Source organism: Gossypium arboreum, chromosome 3 (assembly GCF_025698485.1).
Source record: "Gossypium arboreum isolate Shixiya-1 chromosome 3, ASM2569848v2, whole genome shotgun sequence".
NCBI classification, from domain to species: Eukaryota; Viridiplantae; Streptophyta; class Magnoliopsida; order Malvales; family Malvaceae; genus Gossypium; species Gossypium arboreum.
In genome coordinates this window covers 107,474,061-107,498,766 of record NC_069072.1, presented here as the reverse complement: position 1 = coordinate 107,498,766, position 24,706 = coordinate 107,474,061, and positions in this window count along the sequence as shown.

Below are 24,706 nucleotides of genomic sequence, written 5' to 3'. Positions count from 1 at the left end.
CTTCAATTTTCAAGCTCCATAATCAAGAAAGACGCGGAATTGATCTTGAACGGGGGAAGGAAAAAGTTTTGGACTAAATTGCAAAATTTCCACATTTTGCACCAAGGTAAGTTTGTATGTAAATATTACAATAATTTCATGTACATTCTTATATTTCAGCCTATTATATGTATATACTAGCTGATGTTGAAGTATAAATCGACTATTGGAAGAATGGAAATAAATAATAGAGAGAGATCCGGTTGAACATTCTAAAAATCGAATAAAATAGATGGAGCGTAGCTAGGTCACATGTATGATGCCGAGTGCACATCATGTGTACAAGAAAGCTACGAGACACCTCAGAGTAGCTAGGTCACATGTGTGATACGAGATGTATCCCATGTAGACAAGAGAGCTACGTGAAAGATAAATGTAGCTAGGTCGCATGCGTGATTCCAAGTGAAGGACACCATGTAGACAAGAGAGCTACGTGAAAGATAAATGTAGCTGGGTCGCATGCGTGATTCCAAGTGACGGACACCATGTAGACAAGAGAGCTACGAGACAAATCGGCTAGGTCGCATGAGTGGTACTAAGTGTTCACCATGTGTACAAGAGAGCCGAACTAAACGAAGTATGATGGTGGGGTGTGTCTTTGAAACCATTAAATATCGAGGATTGATCCGAATTGTTCAACGGGATGGTTTTGTGGTGACATTGTGGTTTGGACCTACACTTATGGTGAATGAAATGTGGTGAAAATGATTTGTGGTATATACAAATATAAGATAAAATGAGGTTAGCATAAAGAATTTGTGAAAGAGTGAAATTAGCATTAAAACTGTTTTTTAGATGGTAGCAGTGACGTGATTTTGAAAAATCACCAAAAATAGGAGGAATATAATTAGAGGTTGAATGAGATGTGAAATTAAATTTTAATGAGTCTACTTTCATATAAAAGAAACAGAGCAAGCAAAGGAATTCTATATTTTGAGATATTTACAATTGTATGTGACTTGCTCAGGATGAATACGTGATCCCCTGTTCCAACTTTGAAAAATCATTAAAAATTGTACAAAGCAAATTAAGAAATATAGTTTACATGCCTAAATTCCTTATTGAGACTATTTTAAATGAAACAGACTTCAGGGTTGTTTGAATTGTGTACTGAGAGAAATTCAATTTGTAGTGAACAGAGGTCAGATCAGTCGAGCTGTGTAACAGGGAAACTTTAACTAATAAACTGTACTAATCGGCTAAACCAAAAATTATAGAAAAAATTAGCAAAAAGCTTTATGAGTCTAGATTCAGGAAATTTTACGGATTTGAATTTCGAGTTTGGTAACTCGAGTTATGATTTATTTAGTGAATATGACGCAGCGAGACAAATTAATCAAAGTGGAATGAATAGTGAAGTTAAAGTAGATGTACTTGAATTGTTGTGTAAACATGTTAGATTTTTTTAATTAGTATTTACATACTTACTTACTAAGCTATAAGCTTACTTTGTTTCTCTCTTTTGTCTTATAGTGTTCTCCGCTTGCTCGAGTTAAGGATCGTGAAGATCTATCCGCACTATCCTACTTTAGGGTATTTGAACTAAACGTTTTGAATTATGGCATGTATAGTAGGCTTAATTATTTTGTTACGTGTCATATTTGTCTAGGTTTAAAATATTAGTTACTGATTTCGACCAGCTAATTTGTACAAGCCATTAAAGTTGGCTAATATTGTTCAAGACATATTTATATTTCGATTATGTTTAATGGTATGTATTATGTTACGGTAATACCTTGTATCTGTTAAATGACAGTATGGGTAAGGGGTGTTACATTTAGTGGTATCGAGCTATGGTTTAGTCGGTTCTCGGACTAATAAAGTGTGTGTAAAAGTCTAGCTATACATGCCATAAAAATATTGTGATAGTGTGGTGACTCTGATTATTCTAAAGCGTGTTTTGTTTTAATATAGTAGTGGATCCTGAAGGAATCTACGGTGATGATCTTTGCTAATGTCATGGCTCCGTACAAGGGACCGCTTTGTGGAAAGTAGACTGAGACATTGAGACAAGGAGATGAGGCTCGGATGCCTTTCTCCAAATGATGAACAATTGGTATCTTGAATTTATTCGAGCAAATCCAAATGCTCAACCTCCTCCACCCCCTCCTATACCTCAGGCGATTCCTGTAGCTGCTCAAGGCATAGATTTGGTAAGAATGAACAAGCCTCCGGTTGACAAGATTCGAAAACAAGGGGCCGAAGAGTTTAGAGCAAAGGTCGATGATGATCCTGAGAAAGCGGAATTCTGGCTTGAAAATTCTACCCGTGTATTTGATGAGCTCTTATGTACACCCGAGGAATGCTTAAAGTGTGCTGTATCACTTTTGAGAGATTCGGCTTACCACTGGTGGAAGACTTTGGTTGCAGTGGTGCCAAAAGAAAAAGTTACTTGGGATTTCTTCCAGGAAGAATTTAGAAAGAAATACATAAGTCAGTGATTCATTGATCGAAACGGAAGGAGTTCCTTGAATTGAAGCGGGGAAAATGTCTCATGGCAGTATGAACGCGAATTTGTAAGACTCAGCAAGTATGCCCAGGAATGTGTGTCCACCGAGGCCATTATGTGTAGAAGATTTGAAGATGGGCTGAATGAGGACATTAAAGTGCTTGTAGGAATTTTGGAGTTGAAAGAATTTGTAGTATTGGTTGATCGAGCTCTTAAAGCCAAAGAATTGAACAAAGAAAGAAGAAAAGCTGCTATTGAGGCCCGAGATGTCAGAAAAAGACAGATAAGCAAGCCATTTCAATCTCAACCAAAGAGGTCCAAAGAGACAAACCCTCGAATGACAGGTTTCAATTGGGGATTCACACGAGATCGTGGTAGAGCATATTCGGGTCTAAAGCTCAAGCTACTTGGTGGCAAGTGTGGGTAATGTGCGACCTAGAAAGCCCGAGTGTCGAGAATGGGGCGAGCAACATTATGGTGAGTGTTGGGGGACGAAGCGAGCTTGTTTCAGTCTGTTCTCGCGAGCATTTTATTAGAGATTGTCCGGAGAAAGTTAAAGAAGAAAGATTTGAGTGCTAGATGAATACCACCGCTAGTAGAGGTAGACCACCGAGAAATCTTGGAGGTGGGACTAGTAGTAAGACTGTGATGAAAGATTTAACGGCAAGATCAGAAGCTAGAGCACCTGCTAGAGCTTATGCTATACGTGCCCGAGAAGATGCATCATCTCCCGATGTTATTACTGGTACATTTTCTCTCTATGATACTATTGTTATTGCATTGATTGATCCCGGGTCCACTCATTCCTATATTTGCATGAATTTAGTATCCAATAAAAAGTTGCCTGTTGAATTTACTGAGTTTACGATTAAAGTGTCGAACCCCTTAGGCCAATATGTGCTAGTTGACAAGGTTTGCAAGAATTGCCCATTAATGATTCAAGGTCACTTTTTTCCGCCAACTTGATGTTGTTACCATTTGGTGAGTTTGACGTTATCTTGGGAATGGACCGTTAACATTGTATGATGCTAAGGTAGATTGTAAACAAAAGACACTAGAGTTGAAATGTGAAAATGGAGAAATTCTGTGGGTTGAAACAGATGAATCAAATAAATTGCCTATGGTGATTTCGCACATGTCTGCACAGAAATACATGAGAAAAGGGTGTGAAGCTTATCGGCTTATGTAATGAATATTGAGTTGCCCCAACCGAAATTTGAATCAATGCTTAGATAGTCCGTGAGTTTCGGATGTATTTCGGAGGAATTGCTGGGTTGCCTCGAATAGAGATAGATTTTGCTATTGATTTGTTGCCGCACCTTGCCGATCTCGATTGCTCCATATAGAATGGCTCAATGAATTAAAAGAATTGAAGGCTCGATTGCGGGAGTTAACGAGACAAGGGATTTGTGAGACCGAGTTTCTCTCCTGGGGTGCTCTGTATTATTCGTAAAGAAGAAGGATGGTTCAATGAGACTTTGCATTGATTACCGTCGACTTAATAAGGTGACTATAAAGAACAAGTACCCATTGTCGAGGATTGATGATTTATTCGATCGCTTAAAGGGGGCCACAATGTTTTCAAAGATTGATTTGAGGTCCGGTTACTACCAATGAGAGTTAAGGAGTCGAGATGTCTTAAACCGCCTTTAGGACAAGGTATGGACATTATGAGTTTCTTGTGATGCCTTTCGACAACAAATGCTCCAACTATATTTATGGACTTAATGAATCGGATCTTCCGCCATATTTGGATAAGTTTGTAGTAGTGTTTATAGATGACATTTTAATTTATTCTCGAGATGAGTCTGAACATGCGAACACTTGAGAACTATATTGCAAATCTTGAGAGAAAAGAAACTGTTTGCCAAGTTTAGTAAAAGTGAGTTCGGCTTCGTGAAGTCGGATTTTTGGGGCATATAGTCTCGGTGATGGTATTCGGTGGATCCAAGTAAGATTTCTGCGATCGTCGATTGGAAACCGCCAAGAATGTATCCGAGGTTAGAAGCTTTTAGGCTTAGCCGGTATTATAGACGTTTTGTTGAAGGATTTTCGATGATTGCCTCTCCTATGACTAAGTTGTTGCAAAAGAATGTTAAATTTGAATGGACTGATAAATGTCAACAAAGTTTTGAAAAATTGAAAGCACGATTGATGAAGCACCAATTTTAGTACAGCCAAGTCGGAAAGGAGTTCGTAATTTATAGTGATGCATCATTGACAGCCTTGGATGTGTGTTGATGCAAGAGGGTAAAGTGGTAGCTTATGCTTGAGACAGTTAAAACCGCATGAGAAGAACTATCCTACACATGATTTGGGCGGCATTGTTGTTTTTGCCTTGAAGATTTGGCGACATTATTTGTACGGTGAAAATGCGAATTTTCTTGATCACAAAAGTTTGAAGTACTTGATGAGTCAAAAGGATCTGAATCTGCGACAAATAAGATGGCTTGAATTATTAAAGGATTATGATCTAGTGATTGATTATCATCCGGAAAAGCAAATGTAGTTCTTGGCGCTTGAGCGAAAATTTCTTTTTACTTTGAGAGCCATGAACACGGGGTTAGCATTGTCGATGATGGGTCAATCTTAGCGAAATGAGAGCTAAACCGTTATTTCTCCAATTAATTTGTGATGCTCAAAAGAATGATAGTGAGTTGCGGATCAAGAGAACTCAATGCGAATCGAGTTCGACTCGATTTTCGAGTTGGACCAGATGATTGTTTGATGTTTGAGACGGGATATGTGTGCAAAAGCGATAAATTGATTCAAAAATATTACATGAGGCGCACAATGGTCATTTATCGGTTCATCCTGGTAGCACAAAATGTATAATGATTTAAAGAAGTCAGATTGGTGGCGGTATGAAAAGGGACATTTCGAATTTGTAACCAAGTGTTTGATCATCAACAAGTAAAAGTGAACATCAAGTGCCTTGAGATTACTTCAACCAAGAATGGTGCTGAGTGGAAATGGGACAAGATTACCATGGATTTTGTAACCGGTTTGCCTTTAACTCCTAAAAAGAAGGATCTTTGTTTGGGTAGTGGTTGATAGATTAACAAAATCAGCCCACTTTATACCAAGATGCGTCCGATTACTCACTTGATAAATTAGCGAATTATATGTTGCTGAAATTGTGAAGTTGCACGAGTACCTATGTCTATAATATCGAGATAGAGATCCAAGATTTACCTCGAGATTTTGGAAAAAGTTACAAGAAGCTTTGGGTACAAAATTGAACTTTAGTACCGCATTTCATCCACAAACAGATGGTCAAGCAGAAAGAGTAATCCGGTACTCGAAGATATGCTTAGATCTTGTGTTTTAGAATTTGGAGGTAGTTGGGAGAAATATCTATCTTTGATTGAGTTTGCCTACAATAACAGCTTATCAATCAAGTATACAAATGGCACCGTCTGAAGCCTTGTATGGTCGTAAGTGTCGGACTCCTTTATATTGGACCGAGCTTAGTGAGAAATGAGATTCATGGAGTTGATTTAGTTAAAGAAACCAAGAGAAAATAAAAGTAATTCGGGATTGCTTGAAAGTCGCTTCAGATCGACAAAAGTCATATGCGATTTAAAAAGAAAAGAGATTGAATTTCGTGGGTGATAAAGTGTTCTTGAAGGTGTCACCATGGAAAAGATTCGAGATTTAGTCGAAAAGGCAAGTTGAGTCCGCGTTTTATTGGGCGTCTGAGATTCTTGAGAGAATTGGACCGATGGCATATCGGTTGGCCTTACCGGCGAGTTAGAAAGAATTCATAACGTGTTTCATGTATCAATGTTGCGACGTTATCGTTCGATCCTTCACATGTGATTTCTCCAACGAAATTGAGATTCGATCGGATATGACCTATGAGGAGGAACCAATAAAGATTTTGGCTCGAGAGGTTAAACAGTTAAGAAATAAAAGTATAGCTTTAGTGAAAGTATTGCGGCACGACATGGGATAGAAGAGGCTACGTGGGAACTGAAGAAGCTATGAGGAAACAGACTCAAACCTCTTTACGGTAAGATTTTCGGGACGAAAATCTCAAAAGGGGGAGAATTGTGACAACCCGAATTAGGGCCTAATCGAATAGTGGTTTCGTGACCACAAATCGAGATAGAAATAATTGTTTTATAATTATTTTGGGGTTTATGATATGATTGCATGATTGTGTGAAAATTTCGTGATGAAATTCTATGCCTAAAGTGCTTAAATTGAAAGTAGGGACTAAATCGAATAAGTTGCAAAATTTGCATCCCGAAGTTTTAGTATGAAATTGTTTTGGAATATTAATTAGGAGGTCTTAAATAGAAATTTGACCAATTTTAAGTTCATGGACAAAATTAGGACATGGAAGGAATTTTGAAAGTTTAGTAAGGAGGGCATTTTGGTCATTTGGATATTAAATGAAATAAAATGGGAAAAATAACACAAAATTGGTCATCATCCTCCTTAGTTGCTGCCGAATTCTCCCTCTCTCCATAGCTAGGGTTTCTTCAATTTTCAAGCTCCATAATCAAGAAAGACGCGAATTGATCTTGAGCAGGGAAGGAAAAAGTTTTGGACTAAATTGCAAAATTTCCACATTTTGCACCAAGGTAAGTTTGTATGTAAATATTACAATAATTTCATGTACATTCTTATATTTCAGCCTATTATATGTATATACTAGCTGATGTTGAAGTATAAATCGACTATTGGAAGAATGGAAATAAATAATAGAGAGAGATCCGGTTGAACATTGGAAAAATCGAATAAAATAGATGGAGCGTAGCTAGGTCACATGTATGATGCCGAGTGCACATCATGTGTACAAAAAAGCTACGAGACACCTGTAGTAGCTAGGTCACATGTGTGATACGAGATGTATCCCATGTAGACAAGAGAGCTACTGTGAAAGATAAATGTAGCTAGGTGCATGCGTGATTCCAAGTGAAGGACACCATGTAGACAAGAGAGCTACGTGAAAGATAAATGTAGCTGGGTCGCATGCGTGATTCCAAGTGACGGACACCATGTAGACAAGAGAGCTACGAGACAAATCGGCTAGGTCGCATGAGTGGTACTAAGTGTTCACCATGTGTACAAGAGAGCCGAACTAAGCGAAAATATGATGGTGGGGTGTGTCTTTGAAACCATTAAATATCGAGGATTGATCCGAATTGTTCAACAGGATGGTTTTGTGGTGACATTGTGGTTTGGACCTACACTTATGGTGAATGAAATGTGGTGAAAATGATTTGTGGTATATACAAATATAAGATAAAATGAGGTTAGCATAAAGAATTTGTGAAAGAGTGAAATTAGCATTAAAACTGTTTTTAGATGGTAGCAGTGACGTGATTTTGAAAAATCACCAAAAATAGGAGGAATATAATTAGAGGTTGAATGAGATGTGAAATTAAAGTTTAATGAGTCTACTTTCATATAAAAGAAACAGAGCAAGCAAAGGAATTCTATATTTTGAGATATTTACAATTGTATGTGACTTGCTCAGGATGAATACGTGATCCCCTGTTCCAACTTTGAAAAATCATTAAAAATTGTACAAAGCAAATTAAGAAATATAGTTTACATGCCTAAATTCCTTATTGAGACTATTTTTAAATGAAATAGACTTCAGGGTTGTTTGAATTGTGTACTGAGAGAAATTCAATTTGTAGTGAACAGAGGTCAGATCAGTCGAGCTGTGTAACAGGGGAAACTTTAACTAATAAACTGTACTAATTGGCTGAACGAAAAATTATAGAAAAAATTTAGCAAAGAGCTTTATGAGTCTAGATTCAGGGAAATTTTACGGATTTGAATTTCGAGTTTGGTAACTCGAGTTATGATTTATTTAGTGAATATGACGCAGCAGAGACAGCTTAATCAAAGTGGAATGAATAGTGAAGTTAAAGTAGATGTACTTGAATTGTTGTGTAAACATGTTAGATTTTTTTTAATTAGTATTTACATACTTACTTACTAAGCTATAAGCTTACTTTGTTTCTCTCTTTTGTCTTATAGTGTTCTCCGGCTTGCTCAGGAGTTAAGGATCGTGAAGATCTATCCACACTATCCTACTTTAGGGTATTTGAACTAAACGTTTTGAATTATGGCATGTATAGTAGGCTTAATTATTTTGTTACGTGTCATATTTGTCTAGGTTTAAAATATTAGTTACAGTACTCGACCAGCTAATTTGTACAAGCCATTAAAGTTGGCTAATATTGTTCAAGACATATTTATATTTCGATTATGTTTAATGGTATGTATTATGTTCTGGTAATACCTTGTATCCTGTTCCGGCGACGGTAACGGGTAAGGGGTGTTACACACACTTTACTCATTTAGACATATTAACCATTGTCCACTGAGATCATATTCATACGAATCATTCATGTAAGTTCATCAGACATACATTCTTCCCAAAACCATCACATCATATATTTTTAGCTCATTTTCATAGAAGGTTCTAGCATGCATATTACATTTGGAGGAGTCAGCTTAAAGACTCACCTTGCGTCTTTAACAGCTTTAAACACTATATCTGAGCTTCTATTGAGTAGATCAGTAGCACCAAATTGACAGAACATGGGAACTCATCAAGATCTATACACTTAACTCATTTTTTTTCACTTTGAACATCAGAAATATCTAAATAAGACTTTACCATACTTACTTTACCCAGTTAAACTGAGCTGCTTCTTAACAACTTAGTATGCAAGGTTGCAGATCTTACCATAACAAAGGACATCTCAAAGCCTAGATACATATCTATGTATTTTACCTTAACAAGGGGCATCACTTACAATGAGACCTTCTCTCCAGTAGCCATACTTAAGTCTATTCACATACTCTTATTCATTATCGTTGCTCTCGATTATGAGATCTGACAAATAGATTTCAAGACAACATTCTTCAATGGCTATCTTAATGAGACCATTTATATAGTTAAACCCACTGGCTATATCATCAAAGAAAAGAAGGAGAAAGTTTGCAAACTATTAAGATCCATTTATGGACTTAAGCAGGTGTCCCACTCATGGAATAAAAGATTTGATCAAACGATCAAGACTTCTAGGTTTGAGCAAAACGCTAATGAATCTTGTGATTATAAGTGTATAAAGGAAAAAATATGGCCTTCCTTATTTTGTATGTCGATGATGTGACAGCCCTAAATTGACCCTAGTCGAAAAGTGATTTCGGGACCGCTAAACTGAGTCACCGAAGTATTTGAGTATAATATTTATTGTCTAAAATATGTGAATATGAGTGTGTGAAAGTTTTAAGCTTCGATTTAGTCAATTGCATGTGAATTTAGTTAATAGGACTTATGTGTGACACTTTTGAAATGTGATAGGTTAATCTATAAGGATCTATTAGTGCATGTTATGAAAATAATGGGTTTGCATGTCAAATTTCCACCTATGACAAGTAGTGGCCGCCATGATGGGTTATATACATGCAATATGTATTAATTATTAGTTAGTAGCTTTATATTTTATAACATAAATAAATAAAAAGGAAAAACTAATTGAAATAAGGAAATGAAGGGTGATGAAAACAAAGCTTGAGTTTCTTTCTTCTTGGCCGAATGTAAAGAGGAAGATGGGAGAAAGGCATTCGATCATCTTAAGTTAGCATTAAGGTAAGAAGTTATGTTAATTCTTGAAATTTTGGTTAATCTTGAATGAGGTATCAAGTTATTTTAGTAACCCATGTTGAATTTTTGATTGTGGGAATGAGTAGGGCTTTCGGCTATGGTAATTAATAAGGGTGATGGTTGTTGTTTTATGATAAATTTAGATGAACAATGGTAGATGAGTGTTTGAACTATACAAATGAGCATATGTGAGCATTGGGTGCTAAGGAAAAGAATCGGCTACCTTATTATGTACCAAGACCGAATGTGAATTTGATTATGTTTGAGTAATTTATGTACTTAAAATTGATGTAGTATAAGTTACCATGTTCTTGCCGAATATGTAATTGATAAAGGAGGAGTTTGTTATTGAACGTTAGGCTAAGTCCCTAGTGGATGGATGAATTGATAATAATTATGTATAAAGATTTGCTTTACTATGTCTTTGTTAACAAGATGAGAAATGAGTTAAGATGGTCTTAGTGTACCGATTAGGACCTAAGGAGTTGAGCTTATTGATAGTATAGATTTCTAATGCACCTATGGTAATGGCCGAACATGTAGTTGTTTAATGTTTGAACAAGTGTCGTTTAAGTGTTCTAAATTGTCTAAATTAGATGTTAATCATCTAAGGGTTCGGCATTGTGCATTCTTGTTAAGAGTTTGATTTGAAATCATGAGGTTTTGTTGACTTGTGTTTAAATGGCATTCGGACATGGTCTATGAGTGTTTGCAAATCCGGTTTAAGTGCATAGGTGCTAAATACTTTGTATTGGAAATTTTGATGTATAAGTAGTAAATTGATTCAAATGAATTGGTTCTAAAATGTATATGAATGCCGTATGATTGTGTTTGATTGGGGAGTAAATTGTTTGATTTAGCTCAAGAGCTTAGAGGATCAAAGTTGGATAAGGGAAAGGAAAAAGTGATTGAATAGCCGTTGAAATCGTTTGACAACATCCGAGGTAAGTTTTCGAGTAATGAAACTTAGTTTATGATTTGATTAAGTCATGACATATAAGCATAACAAATAAGCGGTGATATAATGATTCTACTTGAATTGTATATTGAGGTGATTAGTTTATACCTATGACGGTAGCGAATATGTATAGAGATCATGCTATAAAGCAAATCAAAATCATGCTCTTTGTATGTGGCTATTGAGCCGAAAATGGTAATGGTTGATAAGCGTCTTGTGTTTGAATTCTAGTTATGATAATGAAATATGGATGTGTCATGATTTGTTGGTATATGTGCTTGATTATTCGGATGATATCCGGCTAAGTCCCAAGGCATTTGTGCAAGTTACTATATCCGGCTAAGTCCGAAGGCATTTGTGCGAGTAGTTGCTATACGGGCTAAGTCCGAAGGCATTCATGCTAGTGACTATATCCGGGCTAAGACCAAAGGCATTTGTGCGAGTTGCTATATCCGCTAAATCCGAAGATACTTGGGTTTGGAAGTGAGCGATCTTGCTGTAATAATTTCAATTAATACGCTCATAAAATACAAACGATAAGGTATGTTTCAGATATGCATCGGAAAGGTTGATTCCTTTCAAATAGTACTCGCTCAATTGATTAACGAGCTTCCGCCTCTAGTTAGGTTTGATACCACATGTATGAATATATTGGTTGAAGCGTGAAGAAATTATGATTTTGAGAATGTGCATATATGAAATTATTCATTTAGTCATATGAACGCTATACTTTAGTCGTAAATAATTTCGTTACTCAAAACTTACTAAGCATTAAATGCTTATTCCGTTTCTTTAATTCTCTGTTTTATAGATTTTTGTTCGTCAGCTATCGGACTCGGGATTGTCGAAGTCGAAGTCGTCCACACTATCTAAGCCCTTTTGGTACTTTTTTAGTTAAACGTTGATAATGGCATGTATAGGACTAGCCTTTGTTGTTAATCAAGTACCTTTGGTAATGTGTATATATTCGGATAGCCATGCGAAAATGGCTTAAATATTTTGAGCATAGTATTAAAATCATTTTGTATATATATGGTTATTGAGAGGTGTGGAAATGCTTGGCAATGATTAGCCATTGGAATGGTTAATCACGATCATATTTGGTGCTATGTATGTCAAATGGCTAGTTGAATCATGGAAACTATGAAATAGGTGAAATTTACCTTAAAATAGATCTTGACAGCAGCGTGATGTGAGTTTGAAAATTCACTAAAAATAGTAGGAATGTAAATAAATAATGAATAAATTATTTAATCGAACCTTGATGAGTCTATTTTCATATGGAAGAAGCGAAATGACCATATGAGCCGTATTTTATGAGATGTTTAAGTTTTTAGGTGAAACAGGGCAGAACGGTTCTTGGATCCCTGCTCGACTTTGAAATTTACCATAAATTAACTAGAAATAATTAAAAGTCATTATTTATATGTACAGATTCCTTTTGAGTCTAGTTTCAGTAGAAACAAACGACATATGTATTGAATCCTGTAAAGGGAGATATCTAAGTCGTAATGCATGAAGGTCAGAGTAGTCAAACCCTGGAACAGGGGAGACTTTAACTAATAAACTGTACTAATTTCCCTGATAAAAAATTCTAGAAAAAAATCTGTAGATGGATATATGATGAACTATCTTGCACACCTGATGAATGCCTAAAGCGTACGATCTCCTTGCTACGTGATTACGCCTACTATTGGTGGAATCGTTGATTTCATTGTGCCAGAGAGTAAGTAACTTGGGAGTTTTTCCAAACCGAGTTTGAAAAAAGTATATCAGCTAGAGATTCATTGATCAAAACGAAAAGAATTTCTTGAACTTAAACAAGGTTCCATGTCGGTTCTCGATTATGAGCGAAAGTTTGTAAGGCTTAGCCGATGCAGCGAGAATGCATTTCTTGAAGTCGTGATGTGTAAACATTTCAAGATGGATGAACGATGATATAAAGTCGTATGTTGGCATTTTAGAAATCGAGAATTTGTGGTACTTGTCGAGCGAGCTTGCAAAGCCAAGAGCTCGATGAGGAGAAAAGAAAAGCGATATGGGAGCAAAGGAGTTTTGTAAGAGATCTTGGAAAGCCCTTTCAACAGTCATCGAAGAAATTTAGAGATGATTTAGGCCGATCTATAGACACGTCAGGCTTTTCTAGACGAGACCGTGATTGACCCCCTGTGAGTACACGAGTTACTTTAGTCGCCGATGTTGGAAATGATCGTCGAGGCGAGCAGTGCGATATTGTGGTAAATGGCATTCGGGAGTTGTAGATTCCATGACCGCTCTGTTACAAGTGCGGATCAGTTGACCACTTTATTAAAGATTGCCCGAGATTATGCGAGCAGAATGTAAATTAGAGTGGGAAACCGGGTGCTACTACTTCTCGAGGTAGACCATCTAAAAATGCGGGGAATGCTAGTGGCGGTCAGAGAGGATCTAGAGATGTTACCACTAGATCTGAGGCTCATGCTCCTGCCAGAGCTTATGCTATACGTGCACGCGAGGATGCTTCTTCGCTGATGTTATTACCGTACATTCACTCTCTTTGATACTAATGTGATTGCATTGATTGACCACGGTTCTACTCATTCTTATATATGTGAGACTTTAGCATCCATAAGACTTTACTGTTGAGTCTACTGAGTTCGTTATTAGAGTGTTGAATCCCTTGGGTCATTGTGTGCTTGTTGATAAGGTGTGTAAGAAATGTCCCCTAGTAATTCGAGGTTCCCGTTTTCCGGCGGACTTGATGCTTTTACTGTTTGATGAATTTGATGTTATTCTCGGTTTGGATTGGTTGACCGTGCATGATGCGGTTGTGAATTGCAAAAGCAAGACTATTGATTTAAGGTGTGCAAATAATGAGATAATCTGAGTTGAGTCTACTGTCTTGAATGGATTGCCAATAATAATATCCTCGACGTTAGCTCAAAAATATGTGAGAAAGAGGTGTGAAGCGTATCTTGCATACGTGCTTGATAATGAAAAATCAGGAAAGAAACTTGAATCGGTACCAGTGGTTTGTGAATATCCGGATGTTTTTCCCGAAGAATTATCGGGGTTACCACCTGTTTGGGAGGTAGAGTTTGGCATCGAACTTGTACCTGGGACTACACCGATTTCGATAGCTCCGTATCGTATGGCACCAACGAAATTAAAAGAACTAAAAACTCAGTTGCAACAGTTGACGGATAGAGGTTTTGCTCGACCGAGTTTTTCACCTTGGGGTGCACCAGCATTGTTTGTGAAAAAGAAGGACGGAACCATGAGGTTGTGCATCGACTATCGTCAGCTGAATAAAGTGACAATAAAGAATAAATATCCGTTACCGCGTATTGATGATTTGTTTGATCAACTAAAGGGAGCCTCAGTGTTTTCAAAGATAGATTTGAGATCGGGTTATTATCGATTCTTGAATTCGGGATTGGATATACCCAAAACGCTTTCGAGCGAGATACGGTCACTCTGAGTTCTTAGTGATGCCGTTTGGGCTCACTAATGCCCCAATGGTATTTATGGATTTGATGAATCGGATCTTGAGACCGTTTTGGATCGGTTTGTAGTTGTGTTTATTGATGATATTTTGGTCTATTCGAGAAATGAAACCGATCATGCTGAACACCTGGGGTTAGTGTTGCAGGTTTTGTGACAGCCCAAAATTGACCCTAGTCAGAATGTGGTTTCGGGACCACAAAACCGAGGCATAAAAATAATTTAAAATTTATTTTGATGCCTATGATATGTGTTAATTTGTGTGTGACATTTTTGATGATTGATTTAGTGTTATAAAGGTGAGTTTCACTAGAAAGGACTTAGTAGTGAACTTTGAAAGTATGAAGGGGAAATGTGTGATGACTAATTAAAGCATGCATGCAAAACAATGGACTTGCATGTCAAATTCCCCTTTTTATAGGTGGTGGCGGCCATGACAAAGAAATATGGGCTAAACATGTCATGAAACATGTTTTGTTGGGCATTAGGGAGAAATAATAAACAAATAAGCATGGGTAAGAAAAGAATGAAAAAAAATGTGTGTGAGTGTGGTATCTCCCCCATTGCCGTGAGTTGTAAAGGAAGAAAGAAAAAATTTGTTCATCCTTTCTTTGAGCCAAAACTAAGGAAGAAGGAGGGATTTTTGCTCCATTTTTTGGTTTAGAAGAGATCTAGAAGGAGATTTGGCTATACTTGCATCAAGATTAAGGTATGTTGAGGTTGTGTCATGAGATTCATGCTTGTTTTGGTTGCTAACTTGATGTGCATGTTAGCCATGGTTCAAATCCTTACTATGCCATGAAAAATGGTATTTGGCCAAGGTTGATATTGTGTTAAAGCCATTGCATGCTAAATGTGAAGCTTGTTGATGATGCATGCAATGATGGATTGACTACTCTTGAAATTTCTTTTTAGTGCTCTTGAGTAGGACATTGAATTCTTTGTTTAACCATGATCGAAGTTGAAAGGGTATGGTTGTGATGTATTCGGCCATGGTGCATTCATGAGCATGATTTATGCTTGTTACTTGATTGGTAAAAAAAAATTTGTGTTTGGATGGGTATGAACCCCTTGAGATTCGGCCTTGCACCTATATGTGTATACATGTTTGCACATGATGTATTGGCATGACATATATACTATTTCAAGGTATATATTTGCTTGTGATGATGTTTTGGTTATGAAGTACATGAGAGATGTGTATTGAGCTACAATATGTAATCGTTAGTTAGTAAAATGCATGCTGTTTTTGTGTGGTATTAAGTGCATAATTGGCCTCAACATGGACATGCATATTCGGCCACATGAGGGGAAATTGGTGTGCATGCATTCGGTTAGAGGCAAGCATTTTGATGCCTATTCTTGGCTTAGAAAATTGACTAAGAGGAATATTAACTAATGTGTTGAGTTCAATTCGTGATTTCGTACATATCGACTTTGATGCCTAATGAGTATATATATTGGCTAGGTATCTTGAATTCCCCTTCGATGCTCAAATGATAAAACCAATTTATTTGTTAAATTAAGCTCAAGAGCAAAGGGAGCTAAATCCGATAAGGGAAGGAAAAAGTCGTCGAATAGCCATCGAAATCGTTCGACCACGTCCAGAGGTAAGTTTTCGAGTATCGAAACTTAGATTTTGATTCGATTGAATGAAGTAATAAGCAATCGAAATTGTGCCTTTGTATGTGGCCATTGAGCGAAATGATATTTTTGCTAAGTGAATTGTGCATAAAAGTTGTGTTATGAAATTGAAACAAAGATGTGTATAAATGTTCGAGTGATATCCGGGCTAAGCCGAAGGCAATTATGCAAATTGTGACATCGGGCTAAGCCGAAGGCAATTGTCGCGAGTTATGATATCCGGGCTAAGCCGAAGGCAATTGTGCAAGTTGTGATATCCGGGTTAAGTCCGAAGGCATTTGTGCGGGTTACCATAACCGGGCTAAGTCCGAAGGCGTTTGAGCAGTAGCTATATCCGGATAAACTCCGAAGGTATGTGATTCGAGAACTTTGAACTTGCTGTAAAAATTTTCAGTTAATACGCTTGTGAAATTCCCAACAACAAAGATGCGTTTAGTGTGTGCTTTGCACACTATGAGTAAGTGTATGTGCGTATTCGCTCCGATGATAAATGAGTTATCGGCCTTGACTAAGCCGTTATTAGTGTATGAATATAAGAGTTGGGATTGTGAAGTAAGCATGTCTTTGAGAAATTGTGCATATGAATTATTGTTTAGCTACTTGAATGCTATGCTTTGGTTGTGTGTATATTATGGCTCGAAACTTACTAAGCATAAATTGCTTACTCCGTTTCTTTGTTTCTCTGTTTATAGATTTTGCTCGTTAGCGATCAGATTCGGGATCATAGAAGTTGAAGTCAACCACACTATCAAAGCCCTTTTTGGTACTCCTTTAGTTGAGTTTTGGATATGGCATGTATAGGACTACCCTCGGTTGTTTTAAGTACTTTGTGATGTATATGTGTGCGGCTGTCGAAAATGGTTCGTAAAAGTGGAGTATGGAATTTGACCATATGTGGTTTGTAATTATATTTGGTTTCATGATGTGATTATGGTTTGGAATGAGAGAGTTGGTCACATGATCAGCCATTGGAATGGCTAAATATGATCATATGTGGACCTAAGTATGACTAGACTATAGTTGGTCCATGGGAACTACAATATAGGTAAAGCCTACCTTAAAAACAGATGCTGCCAGCTGCAGTGACGTGGATGTGAAAAATCACCAAAATTTTTAGGAATGGTGTTAAATAGTGAATAAATTATGAAATCGAACCTTGACGAGTCTATTTTCATATGAAAGTAACGAAACGATCATATGAACAGTATACTGAGAGATATTAAAGTTCTCGTGAGACAGGACCAGAACGGTTTCTGGGTCCCCTGTCGCGACTTTGAAAATTTACCATAAATAATCCAGAATGAATTAGAAGTCATGCCTTATATGTACAGATTCCTTGTTGAGTCTAATTTCATTAGAAACAAACGATATCAGTATTGAAACCCTGTACAGAGAGATATTCAAGTTGTAACGCGCGAAGGTCAGTGTAGTCGACCCCTGTAACATGGGTGACTTTAACTAATAAACTGTACCAATTGGCCCGACCAAAAATTCTAGAAATAAATCCATGGATGGATATATGAGTCTAAATTCAGGGAAAATTTACGGAATCAGTTTCCGAGTTGTGAAACTCGAGATATACTTTTAAGGCGACAGCGATGCAGTTTTCCAGCTTGCCTGGGAATGTCAAATTAATCGGTGCCATAAGTGGTTTTGGCTTGTTACCCTCGTGTCCGACAAACAGCGGTCTCGGGTTCGGGGTGTTATAATATTATTGGTATCGAGCTACGGTTTAGTCGATTCTAGGACTACCGTGATATGTTTGGGGTCTAGCTATACATGCCATTAAGTGATAATTTATAGTGTGGTGATTTCGACAATTGAATTTGTGTTTGTTTATAGCAATGGATCCGATCCCAACCGAGCAATAGCTGATGATGTGGAGAGTGTGGCGCCTGCTCCCGCGCAAGGGACAGCGCGGCGGACTCTCAACCTATTGCCAACAATCCGAATGATGAGGCTAGGCAAGCCTTTTATAAGCGTGATGAATGATTGGTTCAACCAATACATTCGAACTAACACGGCTGTTCCACAGCCTCAATTCCCGACTAATGCAACCCCCGCACCTACAATACCTCCGGTAACTGACCAAGTAAGGTCAAGTAAGCCCCCAGTCGATAGAATTCGAAAACATGGGGCTACGGAATTCAAAGCTACGGATAGCGACGATGCCGAGCAAGCTGAATTTTGGTTGGACAACACTATCCGGTGCTCGATGAGCTATCTTGTACACCGATGAATGTTTAAAGTGTACTATCTCCTTGCTCTGCGATTCCGCCTACTATTGGTGGAGTACTCGACTTCGGTTGTGCCTAGAGAGCAAGTAACTTGGGAGTTCTTCCAAACCGAGTTCGAAAAGAAGTATATCGGTCGAGATTCATTGACCAAAAGCGAAAGGAATTTCTTGATTTTAAGAAAGGCTCTATGTCCGATTCTTGACTCTGCGAAAATTTGTTAGACTCGATGAATCGCTAGGGAATGTGTTTCATCCGAAGCTATTATGTGGCAACGCGAGGATGGACTGAATGAGGATATAAGGATGTTCGTTGGCATTCTCGAATCGAGAGTTCGTGGTACTTGTTGAGCGAGCTTGTAAAGCGAAGAGCTTAGAAAGGAGAATCAAAAGGTTGATGTGGGAGCGGAGAATTTCTAAAGGTCCTCGGAAAGTCTCTTCAACAGCATCGAAGAGATTTCGAGATGATGTGAGCCGGTCTAGAGCGCCGGGCTTTCTAGGCGAAATCGCGATCGACCCTGTGACCACGAGTCACTTGATCGCCGATGGTGGAAATGATCGTCGAGAGAGAACGAATTGTCGACATTGTGGAAAATGGCATTCGGGGGCTGTAGGTTCCGTGATCGCTCTGCTATAAGTGTGGATCGACCGACCACTTTATCAAGGATTGCAGAGGTTGCTTGAACAAAGCGTAAGTCGAGTGGAAACCGGGTGCTACCCTTTGCTCAAGTAGGCCATCCAATCTGGGCAATACTAGTGGCGGTCGAGAGAGGCGAGAGATGCTACAACAAGACCCGAGGCTCGTGCTCCAGCTAGGACCTATGCCATACGCGTACGCGAGGATGCTGCCTCACCAGATGTCATTACCGATATATTCACTCTTTTCGATACTAATGTGATTGCTTGATTGACCACGATTTTACTCATTCTTATATATGCGAAACCTTAGCATCCAAAGAAGACTTTGCCTATTGAGTCTCTTGAGTTTGTAATTGGTGTCAAACCCCTTGGGTCATTACGTGCTCATCAACAAAGCATGTAAGAAAAGTCCCCTAGTATTTCGAGGTTCTTGTTTTCCGGCGGACTTGATGCTTTTGCCATTCGACGAATTCGACATTATTCTTGGTTTGGATTGGTTGACCATGCACGATGCGGTTGTAAATTGCAAAAGCAAGACTATTGATTTGAGGTACACGAATAACGAGATAATTCGGGTTGAGTCTACGGACTTAAAGGGTTGCCGGTATAATATCAGCAATGTTGGCTCGAAATACGTAAGAAAAGGGTGCGGCGTACCTTGCGTATGTGCTCGATGACAAAGAGTCGAAAAAAACCCGAATTTGTGCGGTGGTTTGTGAATACGGATGTTTTCCACGAAGAATTGCGGGTTTACCACTGTTCGAGAAATAGAGTTTGGCATCGAATTGGTACTGGTACCACTCAATTTCGATAGCTCCGTATCGTATGGCACCAACGGAATTAAAGGAGTTGAAAGCTCGATTGCAAGAATTGGTGGATAGAGGTTTTGCTCGTCAGAGTTTTTCACCTTGGGGCGCCGGTGTTGTTTGTGAAAAGAAGGATGGAACCATGAGGTCGTGCATCGACTATCGTCGACTTAATAAGCGGCGATAAAGAACAAATATCCGTTACAGCGTATTGACGATTGGTTCGATCAACTAAAGGGAGCCTCGGTGTTCTCGAAAATAGATTTGAGATCGGGCTATTATCGATTCTGAATTCAAGATTGAGCGTACCCAAGACGCCTTGAGCGAGATATGGTCACTCTGAGTTCCTAGTGATGCCGTTTGGGCTTACTAATGCCCTGCGGTATTTATGGATTTGATGAACCGGATCTTTAGACCATATTTGGATCGGTTCGTAGTCGTGTTCATTGATGACATCTTAGTCTATTCAAGAAATGAGACCGAACATCTTTGAACACACGAGGTTAGTCTTTGCAAATTTTACGGGATAAGCAATTATATGCTAAGTTCAGCAAGTGTGAGTTACGGTTAAGAGAGGTTAGCTTCTTGGGTCATGTGGTATCTGCATCGGGTATTGAGTCGACCGAACAAAATTTCAGCCATACTTAATTGGAAGCCTCAGAAATATTCTTGAGGTTCGGAGCTTTTGGGGCTTCTTGGTTATTACAAGACGATTTGTAAAAGGTTTCTCAACGATAGCCACACCAATGACGGCTTCTCCAAAAGGATGTTAAGTTGAATGGACGGAGAAATGTCAGAAAAGTTTCGATCTGTAACACCCGAACCCGAGACCATCGCGGTTATGGGACACGAGGGTTAGCAAGCCAAGTTCACTTGTTTTGCCCATCCATTGGACATTTCAGTCAGGCTGGAAAAACTGCGTCACTGTCGCCTTAAAATCATATCTCGAGTTTCAAAACTCGGAAACTGGTTTCGTAAATTTTCCCTGAATTTAGACTCATATATCCATCCATGGATTTATTTCTAGAATTTTTGGTCGTTCCAATTGGTACAGTTTATTAGTTAAAGTCACCCATGTTACAGGAATCGACTGCTCTGACCTTCGCGCTGTATAACTTGAATATCTCTCTGTACAGGGATTTAATGCTGGTGCCGTTTGCTTCTAATGAAACTAGACTCAAAATGGAATCTGTAAATATAAGGTATGTCTCCTAATTCTTTCTGGATAATTTATAGTAAATTTTTAAAGTTGCGACAGGGAACCCAGAAACCGTTCTGGCCCTGTCTCACAATAGCTTTAATATCTCTTAACATGTAACTCCTATGACCATTTCGTTTCTTCCATATGAAAATAGACTCATCAATGTTCATTTACATAGCTGATTCACTATTTAATACCATTCCTACAAATTTTGGTGATTTTTCACATTCACGTTACTGCAGCTGGCAGCATCTGTTTTTAAGGTAGGTCTTACCTATTTTGTAGTCTCCATGAACCAACTAGTCTTGCCTTACATAGGTCCACATATGATCATTTTAACCATGCCAATGGCTGATCATGTGACCAACATTCCCATTTCAATTCATAGTCACATCATGACACCATATATATATATACAAACCGCAAATAGTTTAAGTTGATACTTCACTATTACGAGCCATTTTCGCATGGCCGTACACATATACATCATAACATATTTAAACCAACAAGGGTAGTCCTATACATGCCATTTCAAGTTCAACCAAGAATTTATACCAAAATGGGGGCTTGATAGTGTGGATGACTTGACTTCAACGATCCCGAATCCGATTGCTATCGGCGAAATCTAAGCGAGAGCCAAAGCAGCGGCGGAGTAAGCATTTTTATGCTTAGTAAGTCTCAAGGAATATAATCAACTTTAATTACAGCAATACATTCACATAGTTAAATGCATCATTTCATTAATGCACATCCACATAATCATACTTACTTCACCATCCCAATTCTTCTGTTCATACACAAATAACGGCTTCATTAAGGCCGATATCTCGCTCCATCATAGGAGCGGATATTCATCGCTCTTACTCCTAGCCTTGAACACACACGCACTTACCTTGTCATTGGGAAATTTCACAAGTGCATTAGCTGAAATTTTCCAGCAAGCTTATAATTTTCAAATCACATACCTTGGAGTTTATCCGGATGTCGCTACTCGTTCAATCGCCTTGGGACATAGCCCGGTTATGGTAACTTCGCACCAAGGCCTACGGGACTTAACCCGGATATCACGATTTGCACAAACACCTTGGTCTTAGCCGGATTTAACAACTTACACGAATGCCTTGGTCTTAGCCGGATATAGCTACTAGCACAATTGCCTTGGTCTTAACCGGATAAAATTTTCAGCATAATTGTCTTGGGGCTTAGCCGGATATCATTCAATTTCTCATGCACACATACATCAATAATCATTGGACATACATATTTCATTTTAGTTACTAAGGCTCAAACACAATTATAATCATTAGCATATTAGCCTTGGGACTTAGCCGGGTGGAATTCAAATACTCATACACACATAATTAATAATCATACACATCCATATTTCATCTCACATAATTCAAGTAAGGTCACTTCTTGAGGACTTACCTCGGATGTTGTCGAGCGGCTTTTACGGCTATTCGATTACTTTTTCCTTCCCTTGTCCAATTGTGGCCCTCTTAGCTCTTGAGCTAATTCAAACAAATTCAATTTATCAAAACCTCATTGTGCTAGCTTATGGCGAATATGACAAGGAATTTAAATGGTCATATGGCCACCCTTTAGCTTGAATACACAATGGTCATGCACATTTTATACTACATCAAGCAATTCAATACAATTTATTCGAGCATCAAGGAAAAGCTAAGGCCTTCAATAGGCTACCCAAGGCCGAATATACTTGTCCAAGTTGAGGCCAATTATGCACTTAATACCACACAAAAACAGCATGCATTTTACTAGTTAATGCTTTGCATATTGTAGCTCAAAACTTACAATATAGCATCAAGCACTCATATGTGTGCTAGGCGAATGTGCTTACAATTTCACAATTATTCTTCAACATCTTCTTCTTTAAACAAACTTATTCATCACTTCCTTCATAACCAAAACATCATGTGCAAACATATATATACATATATGAGCATGGCGAATTTCAAGGTGTCCATAGCCATCCAAAACACAAATTTTAACTAACATGCAAGAAGCATGAACCATGCTCATGAATGCATCATGGCGAATATGACAATCATGCTCCTTTTCAACTTCAATCATGATAAAACAAAAAGAAAGCTCAAAATCTTACTCAAGAGTAGACAATCCATCATTGCATGCATCATCATCAAGCTTCACACTTAGCATGCAATGGCTTTATCACCATAACAACTTTGGCCAAATACCATTTCCATGGCTTAACAAAGATTTGAGCCATGGCTAACATGCACATCAAGTTAGCAACCAAAACATGCATGAAACTCCTAACACAACCTCATACATACCTTAATCTTGATGCAAACTTAGCCAAATCTCCTTCTAGATCTCTTCCAAACCAAGCATGAAGCAAAAATCCTCCTTCTTCCTTAGTTTTGGCTCAAAGAAAGGATGAACAAAATTTTTTCTTTCCTTCTCTACAACTCACGGCAATGGGGGATTACCACACTCACACACATTTTTTTTTCATTTTTTTTATCACCCATACACCTTTGTTTATTATTTCACCCTAATGCACCAACAAAACATGTTTCATGACATGTTTAGCCCATCCTCCTTGTCATGGCCGGCCACCACCTATAAAGGGGAATTTGACATGCAAGTCCATTATTTTGCATGCATGCTTTAATTAGTCATCACACATTTCCTATCATACTTTCAAAGTTCACTACTAAGTCCTTTCTTGTGGAATTCACCCTTATAACACTAAATCAATCATCATAAAATGTCATACATGAGCACACACATATTATAGGCATCAAAATAAATTTTAATTATTTTTATGCCTCGGTTTTGTGGTCCCGAGACCACCTTCCGACTAGGGTCAATTTTGGTACATCACAACTCTCCCCACTTAAGAAATTTTCGTCCCGAAAATCTTACCGTAAATAGGTTTGGATATCGTTCTTTCATAGAGTTCTCGGTCTCCCAAGTAGCTTCTTCTATCCGTGCTTGAGCCATAACACTTTTACTAGCGGAACCCGCTTGTTTCACAACTCTTTCACTTCTCGTGATAGGATACGAATCGGTTCTTCCTCATAACTCATATTAGCTTGAATTTCAATTTCGATGGACTAATCACGTGCGATGGATCGGATCTATAGCGTCGAAGCATCGAAGCGTGAAAGACATCGTGAACCTTTTCGAGTTCGGGGCAAAATCAAACGATATGCCATGGATCGACTCGCTCGAGATATCTCATATGGCCCAACGAACCTCGGGCTCAACTTGCCCTTACGGTAGAATCGAGTATCTTTTTCCAAGCGATACCTTGAGAAACACTTTATCACCCACGATACTCGATATCCTTACGCTTGGTCGCGTCGACTTCGACGATCGGAGGCTATCTTGAGACTTTCACGGATTACTTTCACTTTACATTCACATCCCTAATCAAATCTACCCGAAAATCTTGCTTTCACCGAGCTCGGTCCAAAACAATGGTGTACGGCATTTACGACCGTACAAGGCCTCGTAGGTGCCATCTTAATACTTGATTGAAAATTTGTTGTTGTGGCGAATTCAATCAACGGCAAATACCGTTCCATAAACCACTAAACTCGAGGACGCAACATCTTAACA